Source organism: Eurytemora carolleeae, unplaced genomic scaffold (genome assembly GCF_000591075.1).
Source record: "Eurytemora carolleeae unplaced genomic scaffold, Eaff_2.0 scaffold95, whole genome shotgun sequence".
Lineage (NCBI taxonomy): Eukaryota > Metazoa > Arthropoda > Copepoda > Calanoida > Temoridae > Eurytemora > Eurytemora carolleeae.
The window spans coordinates 333,458-347,307 of record NW_019396113.1 but is presented as its reverse complement, the minus strand read 5'-3'; positions in this window follow the sequence as shown (position 1 = coordinate 347,307).

The following is a 13,850-nucleotide window of genomic DNA, read 5'->3' as shown; positions in this document are numbered from 1 at the left end:
GAAATATTTCTTAAAAATATATTTGTCTCAACATGACAAACATAATTCTTGGAAAAACAAGATTTATTAAATAAAAAAAAAAAACTGTCATGAATTATTTAATATTTAGTGGAAAATAGTTCATGATTTTTATTTTTGAAGTTTTAAGTAGACACTAGACATTTCCTCCCAAAAAATGCAAATGTAATTTTGAAAGGAACTGAGTTTTGGCCACAAACTCTAATTTTCAATCCCAATATCTTTGTAACCCAATTTCGTAGAATTTTGATATTTGAAACTATAATTTCTGTTAGATTTAAATAGTCTCAGTAAATATTTTTAGCAGAGCTGCCACAATTTTATTAATCTTCGAACAGGCAGAGATTTAAAGAGCACCGTTGTGAATCGTAAATGACACTCTCGCAAGGGTAACTTGAAATCATTTTAACAGTCCCTTTAAACAAAATTAGATAAAAAATTTGATTTGAAATATTGTCTGCAGGAGTCTAGAAATATTGTCTGCAGGAGTCTAGAAATATTTTCTGCAGGAGTCTAGAAATGGCAGGAGTCTAGAAATATTGTCTGCATGAGTCTAGAAATATTGTCTTCAAGAGTCTAGAAATATTGTCGGCAGGAGTCTAGAAATATTGTCTGCAGAAGTCTAGAAATATTGTAGGCAGGAGTCTAGAAATATTTTCTGCAGGAGTCTAGAAATATTGTCTGCAGGAGTCTAGAAATATTGTCTGCTGGGGTCTAGAAATATTGTCTGCAGGAGTCTAGAAATATTGTTTGCAGGAGTCTAGAAATATTGTCTGCAGGAGTCTAGAAATATTGTCTGTAGGAATCTAGAAATATTGTCTGCAGGAGTCTAGAATATTGTCTTAGTCTAGAAATATTGTCTGCAGGAGTCTAGAAATAGAACACCAGCAACATTTTAATTGCTGAAGTTATGACAAATTAGGAAAATATAGATTTTATATTTTTCATTTTTTCTTCATAATCTTTTTAATCCAAATCTTAATTGTGTAGATAAGAACCATAGATTAGTAACAACACAGATAAAACACTATATGTCGTCTTTTTAAGATTAGGTTTTTTGTTCACAATAACCCTGAGGCAGAAGCCAAAAGAAGTTACGCGCATGCCGCGCGTTGATTTACAAGACATAGAGAACCTGTTATACGCCGCATGCGCTTAACTCCTTTGTTAATCTATGGTATAAAAACTATATTATTCTACCACTAGTTTACCCCGACCTGTTGTAAACAAAACCCCATTAACTATTCTAATTACTCTAAACCCGGAAATCTAATTAATCTAAATTAAAGAATGGATAATTAACATCCAGCTAATTAGTTTTTTGAATTCACTGGAAATTTTAGATGATCACTTTTAAACTGATTTTTTTTTTAAAGAGATTTTAAAAATTTGTTGATTTTATAGGTAATTTGGATATTAATTACGTCAAGAATATTGTCAATTTTGGGATCGAGAAAAAAAGTTGTAAATTTAACGAATTCTAAACGATATTAAGATTTGAGATTAAGTTTAAAGTAAGATAGCAATTCAAGATTTCGAATAAAATTTAGTATTTTTCTATAAAAACTTGAAAATAAATTGGTTTGTGAATGTTTTATTGTTGAAGAACAGGAAAAATATCTTGAGTTCATGAATTTAAACTGTAGGAAATAAAGGAAATTTTGAACTTGTAGAAAAGATAAAATACAGCCGAGAATAATTATCATTTAGATTCATCATTATATTTAACACCATGCATTTTGCATAATTTTAGTTAAACTTTTCAGAGAAAAGTGGCCATTTTACGAGTGTTTAGTACATATTTTTAATAAATAAATTATAAAGTATAAAACTGAAATATATAAACATAATAATTTAAACCATGGTCGTGCATCAGTTCCTTTTTCATTAAAATATTAGATATAAGAATCACAGATAATAAAATCCTAAGCGATATTTCTTGATTAAAAGAATAAAAATTAAGATCACATTTACATTCCTGAATGCCGAGTCCATTAGCACCTGATCCAATCAGGGTTCAGTCATGTGTTTGTTGTCTATTCTGAACCAGTAGAAATAATATGGCGGTAACATCTATCTCATTATCCAACTAGAGTTATGAATCCTTCAATCTTCAATATTAACTTCTACTTAAACTATAGTGTTTAATCATTTAACAGTTTCCTGGTTACCATTGTAATACTTCTTAATTAAAGGGAATGTAAGCGTAATCTCAAGACACACTTGAATTTGCAGCTGAATTATAGCGATTTCGATAACTTTAAACACACTTTACTCTGAACTCTATGTACTGCAGTAATCTTTGCATGGATGGTCACTTGAAATTACTCTTACAGCCGCTTTAAACTGTGTTAATTAACTTTTTAATAGAAGTCTGGTACATTGTGACTTTACTCTTTGAAATTAGATTTGTTCAACCATAATCCAATCTTGGTGCAAACCATTGCAAAAACTACAGATGTTTCTATTTTTGTTCAATATATATTTATCCTTGACAATAATAGAAGATGAAACTGACAGAGCCAATCTCCAGTATCCTGCCCTACCATCCAATGGCATTTAGCACCCCTATTTCCAATGAAAATTCGTCTAAATCTTTGACACTGATATTTCTTCAAATGCCTTTCTTTCTTGCACATTTTAAAATAAAATAAAAATTTCATGGATTTTTTATATTTTTTTGGTGGATCGACCTTCTGGGCCAGATTAGATCAACAAATAGTTGGTGCCGGACAGGTTTTTTTTTACGTTTTTTTGGATACAAAAAAACAGACAAAAATGATAAAAATTAAACTTTATATATAGTCTTGTTAGCTAGCTTCCTTTAAAAAAATAAATATTATGACAAATCTGTCTTCAATACAGCTTTCTCTCAAATAATAAAGGACAACACTATATCGGGGTGTCATAAAAACTAATTTTCTGTGACTTTATATACTTTAGAAATCCATGTTTTAGCTTTTATAGTTTTTTGTACATTCTGGAAATCGGCAATGAAATCTTATGATGTAGAAAAGTGAAAACCCGAAAATATTAATGTTTGTGAAGGATAAATTAATAGAACAAACTAATGCAGGGAACGTTAGTTCCAAAAAGTGTTATGGTCCATTTCTAACACTGAGTGTTAATGATAAATTTAGAGGATATGGTCCAAAACGCAACATGAGCTAAAATTCAGAAAATGATTGTTAAACGCTAACTTTGCAACCCGATGTTGCAGGCTTTTGAAATTTCAACCCATGAATTATGTTAGATAAAGTAATCTAAGTTTGAAATTTGAGTTTGTGGCAAGAAATCAGTTTCTTTTTAGATTTGTACATTTTTAAAAAATAATAAATGTTGACATTTTTTCCGGCTATAAAATTTAAACTTTAAATGTCCATAAACCTTCCCAGGAGCCGTTTTAGCGTTTATAGGATAGAAAAAAATGGTTTTAAACTTTTTGAGTTTGTCAATAGATTTTTTAACTTTTAGTTAAGTGTTGTGTGCAAAAGCTCACGCATACATAACAAAAACGATATATCAGTATAAGCCTGTTTCCAGTTCGTTATCAAGTTTAGATAGACAATAAATAATTTTTGGTGTTGATTTGCTAATACCTATAGAAAATGGAACTCTCAGATCCAATTGAATTGTGTCCTTCTATTCCTTTTATTTAGATACTTTCTTTGTAAGAAGAAATCCTGAGTTTTAGTTTGAAAGTTTAAGAATCAAGATGAATTGATGAGAAATGGAATTTCTTTTTGGTTTAAATAGTTCTTGTTCCACCTGAGCTGGCAACCTGTCGGGGCATATTGACGACAAAAATACTTTCTTGTGAGAAATATTGGCATCAGATATAAAACATTTCAGAATTCTGATTTCACTCGATGGTAACTTATTATTAAATGTGTTGTGGATCCTCCGCACCCCCCCCCTTCCTTCCACCACACCCGCCTCACGTCCTCCGAAACCCCCTCCCCTTCCTTAGTAAAAGAGCAATCTTTTCTGACTATCTATCCATCTTAAATTAACAACCTGAAATAGTATAAATCACGAGAAGTTGGCATTCTTTATCGGGGGGGGGGGGGGGGGGCAGAAGAAATATGAGAGGACGGCGCCCAATCTAGCGGAATAAATAAATAAGCTCTTCGCTATAGCTGGCTAAACGGCTGGACAAAATTGGCTGATTTTCTTTAGGGAATAAATGGCTATCCCGGGCCCCGGGGGTGACAAAAGCAAAAAATGTTGAAAAAATCGCGATTTATTACCAAGCGCGGGTTAAAATGAATAATCAATAATAATATAAACCTGGGCAAAGGCTAGGCTTTGCAAATAGGAATAGAACAAATAGAAATATGATAAATAGGAATAAGATTAATAGGAATATGATAAATAGGAATAGATCAAATAAAAAATATGAATATAAAAGATAGGAATATAAAAAATAGAAATAGAAATAAAACAAATAGAAATATGATAATAGGAATGGGATTAATAACGAATAAAACAAATAGAAATATGATAAATAGGAATAAGATTAATATTAAATAAAAAAAATAGAAATATGATAAATAGGAATAGAACAAATGGAAGTATGAGAAATAGGAATAGAATTAATAAAAAATATGATAGATAGGAATATAATAAATATAAATAGGAATAGAACAAATAGAAATATGATAAATAGAGAAAGAACAAATAAAAAATATGATAAATAGGAATAGAACAAATAAGAAATATGATAAATAGAAATAAGATGAATAGGAATAAAAAATAGAAATATGATAAATAGGAATAGAACAAATAGAAATATGATTAAAAGGAATAGAAAAAATAAGAATGAACTCAATAAATTGATAAATACGTCAGGAGTGCCAATTTTTAGAAAACTAACTTCCTTCTGCTAAAAGGTTTATTAATGATTATTATTATTATTATTTGATTTTCAAAATGATTCAGTTTTCTTAAACTCATTCAGTCTTTTTTTCCAAGTTGAAGACTGAAAATGCAGATAATATTTAATATATTCTTTATTCAAATTTAATTTCCGCTTTGAAAATAAATCTGTTGTTAAATCTTTTCACTTGTATATTTTATACTGCAGAAAATAAATAGGGAATTAAATTGAAAACAGGGACGAAGAGCCCCCAAGTTAATCTTTTTTTTATAAAGTTTAGATAAAATTTAGGAATAACGGTTCCCTTAAAAACTTTGTCGAATCAAGGATGAATTAAATATCCATGATTTAGTTTCTTTAAACTTTTCTTTGCAAAATTGACTTCTAATTGAAGCAATGGAGAAAGCAGAAAAGCATCGGTATCTTCCGCAATTTTGATCAGATTAAGGATCCAGTGGTACTGTTGTAAATCGGGCATGGCTATCTTTGCATGGAGGATCACTTGAAATTACGCTTACAGTCCCTTTAAACACATATTCAGAGACGACTGTACAGCATTTATAAAACCCTTTTTCTTACTTTCACAATTTCATACAGTTTTTTTTTTGCCAGTTGACGTTCAAAACTAGCGTTGAATTACACAACCAAATTAAACCTTGGGATCGTCAGGGAAGAGTTTCAGGTGGTCTTTACAATAGTTTCCTTTATTGCATACCCTGTATATATAATTTGGATTTCAGGTGAATGTAATCTTTAAATTGAGATATGCATGGTGGAGTTTTTGATCAGAACTATACATATATTCATCATTTATCACAAAAGGAACTGAGTCTTTGCCACAAAATAAAATAATCTAATGCATATCTTTGCAACCTGAGTAAACATTCGACATTTCAAACTTAGATTATTTGATCCAACAGAATTCATAGTTTAATATGTCAAAGGTCTACAACATTCGGTTGTAAATATATATAAATATTAAAAAAATCTGACTTAGTGGCAAAAACTCAATTTCTTTATTTTCTTTTTCCTTAATCTTTTTATTTGCAGCAATTAAATATTCCTTTTTAAATAGAATTATTTATCATCCAATGTCATTTGGAATTTACTTGAATTAAAAAAATTTAAAAACCTATTAATCATCCAACCCCCTAAAAAGTTTTTTGGAAACTTTAAGTTGTTTATGATGGCATCTGTTTTTTATTTCTTTGGTTTGGTTCTTGGTTCACACTTATTGTTTTTCATATATATTATGATTATAATTATAATACTCTCATGATCTTGGCTACAAAACGAATAAAAATGAGTGAATGTTTGCAAAGATCTCATTAGTTGGTGACTGGTTTTTACAACTGTATAGTCTACACCTAAACCCTGTTTATATTTGAATATAAAATATAATGGTTTTAAAATGGTAAAAGAAGAAAGAATATAAAAGTGTAAACGGAAGTAAAACATGAACATTAAATGGAAATGGTGTTTCTAAACTTGAGTTGGATAAAAGAATAAAAGAAAACAGCAGGCTAAACTTGAATTTGGAAAAGCGCCTAGCTTCACGACAAATTAAAGTAAATTTAAATTAAGATTTATATCATATAAAAATTCAATCAGAAATCATCTTATTGTAGAGCTATTGAGAAGAACAAAAATATTTTAAATTTATAATATTTAACCGGTCTAATTAGCTTTTCTCATAGTTGCCCGTAAAATGATAGCTAGAGAAGCTACGAGTCACAAAGTCGTACCAATAATGTAACATTAATTTGACCTTGTTTGCAGTGCATGGCTTTAACCATTGAACCCAATAAACTGGGATCCAGGATTTAATGAATTTGATCTAGGTCTAACGGTTCAACCACATATATTGAATCAGTAATTTAGGACTCCACGTGTTAAAGTGGTATCATAGAGAATAGAATATATATTAGAGGGGAATTTAGAGAATCTCTTGGTATGAATTTTTTCAGTTCCTTTCAGCCTGAAAGGGAGTTCAAAGTGTACAAATTATGTAAATGTTCACAAATTATATGCAGTAGAGTACATTAATACAGTATGTTCCCTAGACTATTCAATTCAATTTCGAAATTTTGAAAGCTGTTAAATAAACTTTATAATGAATTAGGTGAATAAAAGACATCATTTGATTTATAGTTATAACGGAAAATCATCGTTTGTAAAGTGAAAGGCATTGAGTCTATGTGAAATGATCATTGGTCAATTATGAAANTTAGAAAAATACAGAAAACAATATTACACTTTTCAAGAGATATATTAGAAAAATACAGAAAACAATATTACACTTTTCAAGAGATATATTAGAAAAATACAGAAAACAATATTACTCTTTTCAAGAGGTATATTACAAAAATACAGAAAACAATATTACACTTTTCCAAGAGATATATTATAAAAATACAGAAAACAATATTACACTTTTCCAAGATAAATATAGAAATGTTTAAACTGGTTTTCACAACGATACCCTATCTTTAATTTAGGGCTCAGGTTCTACACAGTACAAAGTACACGCAATATAGGCACAGACTAGAGACGGCAAGATGGGGCAGTATAACAAATGGATTAATTATCATAATGTGTTTTTTAGGATATTTGTATTAAGTATACATATATATATATATGTGTAATCAAAGTCATCAATCCTACTTTCTCGCAAATATACTGCACGGTTGCAATTTTGGCAGAGCTGGCTTAGTTTGTTTTTGCAAAAATTGATTTGCCAACTTTAACATGCAAAAACCATGATTACAGTTTTAGTGTGACATTGTTAGCTCATGATTAGGGTGTAGAAGGTACACAATAGACACAATCAATCAATCAATCTACTTTGTCTGGCTCAATACAGGGTTATTTTTGAACAGTGTCCCAATAGTAAAGAATCATCACCAGAAAGGAACTAAATAATTGCCAAAACTCTAACTTTTTAGCTCGTAATATCTTTGAAACCTATTGTCGTTCACCTTTAATATTAAAATTCTGCTGCAATGTTTGAAATATCTAAGATTTATACAATCAAGTTACAAAGATATAAAGATTAAAAACTAGAATTTAGAGCAGGATTTCAATATCTTTTAGTGAAAATTCTGTACTCTGATATCAAAGGGAAGATTTTGGTAACACTTAAAGGGAGTGTTCGCGAAAAATGAAAGGGATAGGCTGAGATCAAATTAAATTCTTTATTAATCGCTAATAATTTTACTTTTATATGTTGCGTATGTAAGGAGAAAATGGTCCATATAAATTCACATAGTTGCATTATTTCACTCAGCTCTTAAAAATTCAAATAAATTTAGAATTAATCATTCAGATATTACAACCTATAAATGTTGAATTCAATTCAATGCATTCATATAAAGTTGATATTTCATAATATATTTAATTTATATACGATGTACTTTAAACGAAAATTATTTAGCCGCTAGGTGTCTCTGCTCTCAATATTTCAGGGATTTCACTAGGAAAAAACACCTACCCAAACATTAAACATTTTCATATTAACATATTGAATGTCCGGCAAAGTTTTAGTGTTTTAATTTCAGCATAACAACTAATTTAATTCTGTAGCAAGGTTTCACAACTTTCTGGTTCGACCTTCTAAAGTTTAACCAAATTTTAAGGAATTTAAAATCTAAAAACTAAAAAAATTAAGAGCTTTTGTCCGTGTTGACATTGATAGCTGAGGTTGTGCCCATTGGTTTGGCATTGATCGACTAAGAGCTTGTGTCCGTTTTGACATTGATAGATGAGCTTGTGTCCATTTTGACATTGATAGCTGACAAGTTCTACCTGGATTGATACAGTTCTGGACAAAGTTTTAAGAGTACGGCATTTACTACATAAGTGGTAGCAACCGGGAGTATCAAGAAACCTTGGTTAAAATGCCAAGAACTCTAAGAACGAAAAATCAAGTAAGTACCTGGTCTAAAAACCAAGTAAGTACCTGGTTTAAAAAACAGTAACAGCGCAGCAACAATTTAGGATTTCATACCAGAATGTGCAGAGTACAAGAATGTATAGAGTACCAGAGTGTAACATTGGACAGTTTTAAATTGTACCCTAGAGTACCCAGTGAAGAAACAGACACCAGAGTACCAGACATGTAGGAACCTGGAAAAGTGGGTGGAAACCTTTAAAACAAGGAAGCGGAAGCCATGAAGCAGAGATGAGAACTAATGGAGTTGAAAATAAAAATAGATATGAAGAACAAGATAACAGTGAAAAAGATTGAAAGAGTGAAAGCAATGTTAGAGTAGAATAAGAAGTTAAACATGGAAACACAATACCATGTATACGGGTGCTAGTGAACATCTAAGCGAATATAAGGATAGTCTTGATCAAGGATTTAATGCAAGGAAAGTTATTTCGGAGGTGTACGCATCTTTTGTACTGCAGTGTACTGTCACTGGACGGTAATGTAAACACAAAACGGATGTTGAAGCCTGACATGGGATCCATCTTTCACATAAATAATCAATGAAATATTCTGGTCATAGGAAACTATTATGTGAATTATCAAAATTATCAAAATTTAATGCTTTTAAACTCCTCGGATACTAAACGAACACTGAGGCATCTATTATTGTTTACAAATTCAAATAAAAATATAGTGGAAACCAGGAGAAAGTGTTAGAATGGTGTGAGAATTTGGGAAAAAAAATTTCACCATAAATTGGAAACAGTGTTGAAAAGGATGCTGTGGCCCTGCAAACAGCTAAGTGACTATGAGGCTAGTTTGGATGAGAGAAAACGATGTTTTATAAAGAGTGCTCCCAAATCTAATGGAAACCCGAGAAAAGTGTTCGAGCCTACATAAAAGTACATAAAAAATAAAGAAGTAGTCAATTTGATACAAAATATTATTTCCTTTAATCTGGGTTTAAGAAAGCTAGAAATATACTTAACAAGGTCTTTAAATTCTTATTAAAAATTTTCTTCACATTCAAATTCAAGGATTTTACTTTGCAGAAAATTTCGAGAAAAAGGTTTTTAACGACTTCCACCATCAGCAACCTTCTCCCGATTTTCCTAATCAAGGACAAAAGTTGGGTGGAATATTGCTCTTTAATTTATATATAAATGCATGTTTAAAGGAAGAAAGTAGAGTGGAATATTGCTCTTGAATTTATATATAAATGCATAAATGATTATAAAACAAGATTGATCTGTCACTACTATATCAGGAACACAGAGAATTGCAAATATTCTTGCAGGTTTTATTTATGCAAAAAACATTTTTCATTGATAAGCTTGCATCCATCATTCTATATACGATGTAGGTAGCTTTGTACATTTAATATATTAAAAATTCCTACAACAATTAAAAAAAAAATTTCCATATTTTTTTTTGTTTTTCTGTATATTGCCTTTTTTATGGTTATAATTTTTGCATTTAACTATTTAATAATCTTGGTAATTTTCTATAGGACTCGAGAGGATATAAAAATATATCGAAATTAATTTCCAAACCCGAGATTTTCTATCTGCGAGTGTGAAAACATTTTTTGACAACAAGAACAATTTACATGTATTAAAACTAAAATAAATAGGTGCATATTTTTTTGGGGGGTGGAGGAAGGGGGAGGGTTTTGTACCAAACTGGAAGTTGCATTAGTATTACATTTTATAAGTTACTAATTTGCTGAAATAATATAACATGGGGAGNACCAAACTGGAAGTTGCATTAGTATTACATTTTATAAGTTACTAATTTGCTGAAATAATATAACATGGGGAGGGGGGGGGGGGGTAGGATTGATAATAAACTTTGAATAACCATTGAAATATGTATTTGTGGCATTTTCTTTTAAAATATTTGTAAATTTAAAGGATTTGACATTACAAAAAAAGTTTTGTTTTGGTTAAGAGTTGAACAAAGTTTTCCATCCTTGTGTGTAAACTATCTTGAATAAACTAGATATAAAGTTTTATAATTAATTCCTCGCATCTTTTGTTTCCAAGTTTTAGTAGAAAAACTGCAGCAAAATATTTTGTTGAAACTAATCTAAAAAATGAAAGTAGTTCAAGAAGTCTTTTCAATGGTGGATAATCAAGTACAGAAGAGGAGAGAAACTTTTCTAAAAAGTTCTATGTGTCAAATCCAATCCCACTGTGACCTAGACAGAAAGAAAAGGCCAAATCTATACGACATTGTGACCTCGTAGCTCATCTAGAGTTGGGGAACACTAGCACTTTCTCGCCCTTGAAACCGAGCATTAGGGAGTAATGAGCGGTTTCTGCCTTGTAGAAACCGAGCATTAGGGAGTAATNGTCTCCAGTGGAGTCAAAATCTTACTACGAACTTCCGTGACTCAAATAATTTGATGTTTGTGTAAGTCCTACAGTTTAAAGAATAGGAGAAAAATGTTGAGTCTTAAAATTGATACAATTGTACCTGAAAACTATTGCAATATGAGATCAAAATCAAGATTTAAATACTCTCAAAGTATCACCCCTGCTCCCCCTATGGGTGAGCCAAAAAAAAATTTGCGCTACGCGTATTAACATTTTCGCACACCCCAAATACATTCCTGTATCCGCACCTGGATTTAAGGGGGGGGGGGGTGCGGCCATTTTTGCATTTATTGCCGAATCAATTGACCAGTAACACCCCAACCTGTAGGTAGTTACATTATAACTGTTATTTGTTTTGGTTTAGTGAAGGGCCCTGACTTTAAGTACTTATGATTCAAACCAGCTATATAGACCAAGGAAAATATTTGTTCTTTACTTTTCAATTTTTTAAAGTTTCAAGCACGTTTTACAACATTTTTCTCTCATGACCTTGGCTTTATATTCTTGTGAAATACAGATTACGTATCAATAACGTAGGTTTTACAGATGGGGAACTTTAACACTTTCTCGCCTTCGAAACCGAGCATTAGGGAGTAATGGGCGGTTTCTCGAGCATTATATAAGAGTTTAATGCTCGGTTTCTGCCTAACAGAAACCGAGCATTATGGAGTAATGGGCGGTTTCTGCCTTGTAGAAACCGAGCATTAGGGAGTAATGGGCGGTTTCTCGAGCATTATATAAGAGTGTAATGCTCGGTTTCTGCCTAATAGAAACCGAGCATTAGGAGTGATGGTCGGTTTCTGCCTTATAGAAACCAACCATTACCACCATTTCGTTGGGCTCCAAACTTTTCATTGGAGACTCCAAGATTATGATTTGAGACCCCAAGCTTTTCATTGAGACACAGATTTTCGTTGACGATGTAAATCTGGGAGTCTCCAATGAAAATCTGGGAGTCTCCAATGAAAATTTTGGAGTCTCCAATGAAAATCTGGGAGTCTCCAAAGAAAATCTGTCCGTCTCAGAGAAAATCTGTGGTCTCCAATGAAATTATTTGGGTCTCCAATGAAATTATTTGGGTCTCCAATGAAATTATTTGGGTCTCCAATGAAAGTCTGGGAGTCTGCAACAAAAATCTGGGGTCTCAGTGAAAAGCTGGGGGTCTCCAATGATAATCTCGGGGTTCAATGAAAATTTGGGACTCTCCAGGAAATGGTCGTAATGTTTTCAGGCAGAGACCGCCCATTTCCCTTCTTATGCTCGGTTTCCAGGGCGAAAAAGTTTCTTAGATATACTGGGAGTCCCACTTAACATGATAATGGATTGACGGACTAAAGATTTGTCTTTGATCTTCATATTCTCTCATATTTGATCTTTATAGCCTATAGCCTCTCATATTTGATCTTTATATTCTCTCATATTTGATCTTTATAGCCTATGCCTCTCATATTTGATCTTTATATCCTCTCATATTTGATCTTTATAACCTCTCATATTTGATCTTTATAACCTCTAATTATAAAAAAATAGGATTCACGACATAAAAGCTTAACATTTTATGACAAACCTCTTATAATGCCAACGATATAGTAATTGACAATTTTGGTCTTATGAAATGGATTGAAATCTTAACAAAATTCCATAAATCGTCGGCAATTTTGAAAGCATAAAAAAGACCAGACCACGTGTTTGAAAGGTTAGGATCGACCAGAAGTATCTTTTTTATTATTATTATTTCAAGTACAACAAATTATTTCAAAAATGAAAGATATGACGAATGGGAAAGATTTTGGCTGCTCAGCTTTATAAATCGTGCCGAAACAAATTTAGTTTTTTTTATCAACCTTGGAAATGGTGTTAGGTATTTTCCTAAAGGCAATTTCTCAAGTGACAATGTCCCATATGTCAATTTCGCAATTGTGCAAATTCCCAAGCGGCAACTTCCCAAAATTTAGGTTAGGCCTTCTGAGGCGCCGCAGGCTTCAATTGGGGCCAAGCGCTGCTAGGATGGGCTAGGGGCCCGAGTACTGCTGCTAGGACAGACCTGGGAATTGTTGCCACTTGGGAAATTGCACGGTTGGGAAGTTTCCACTTGGGGAAATACCCTTTGGAATTGCCGCTTGGAAAAAAGCCGTTGGGAAAGTACCTCACATCGAAAGGACACAATTAGCGTTCAAAAATACAAAATTTTCGATAATATTTTATCAAGGAAAACTATATAAGGATATGTTTTCCAAAGCAAAACTTTTCATATAGTTTTACATAGTGTTGGAGAAACAAGGAAGTTTTGCTAAAATTTAAGATTTCTTTAAAAATTTCAAGATTTGAAGAATAAGTTATTGATTAATATATAATATCGACGTCATGTGTCGAGACGATAAATATAAAATTTCTAAAATTAAACTAAACGAAACCAGTTTTCATTTCTTGGGCCTGAATTTGAGAAATATAAAAACAGCCCAGTAGATAAAATTAAAAATGGAGTGCGAAAATATTAAAATCATGAAAACTTGAAATTTCAGATTATTTTTACAAATGCCAAAAAAGGGAAAGGGAGAGAATTTTAAATGATTTAATAAAGCTAGAATTTGAACTTGACTTTGAGATATTTTAGAAGAAAGTTTCGCGGTTTTCGTCTGAAAAT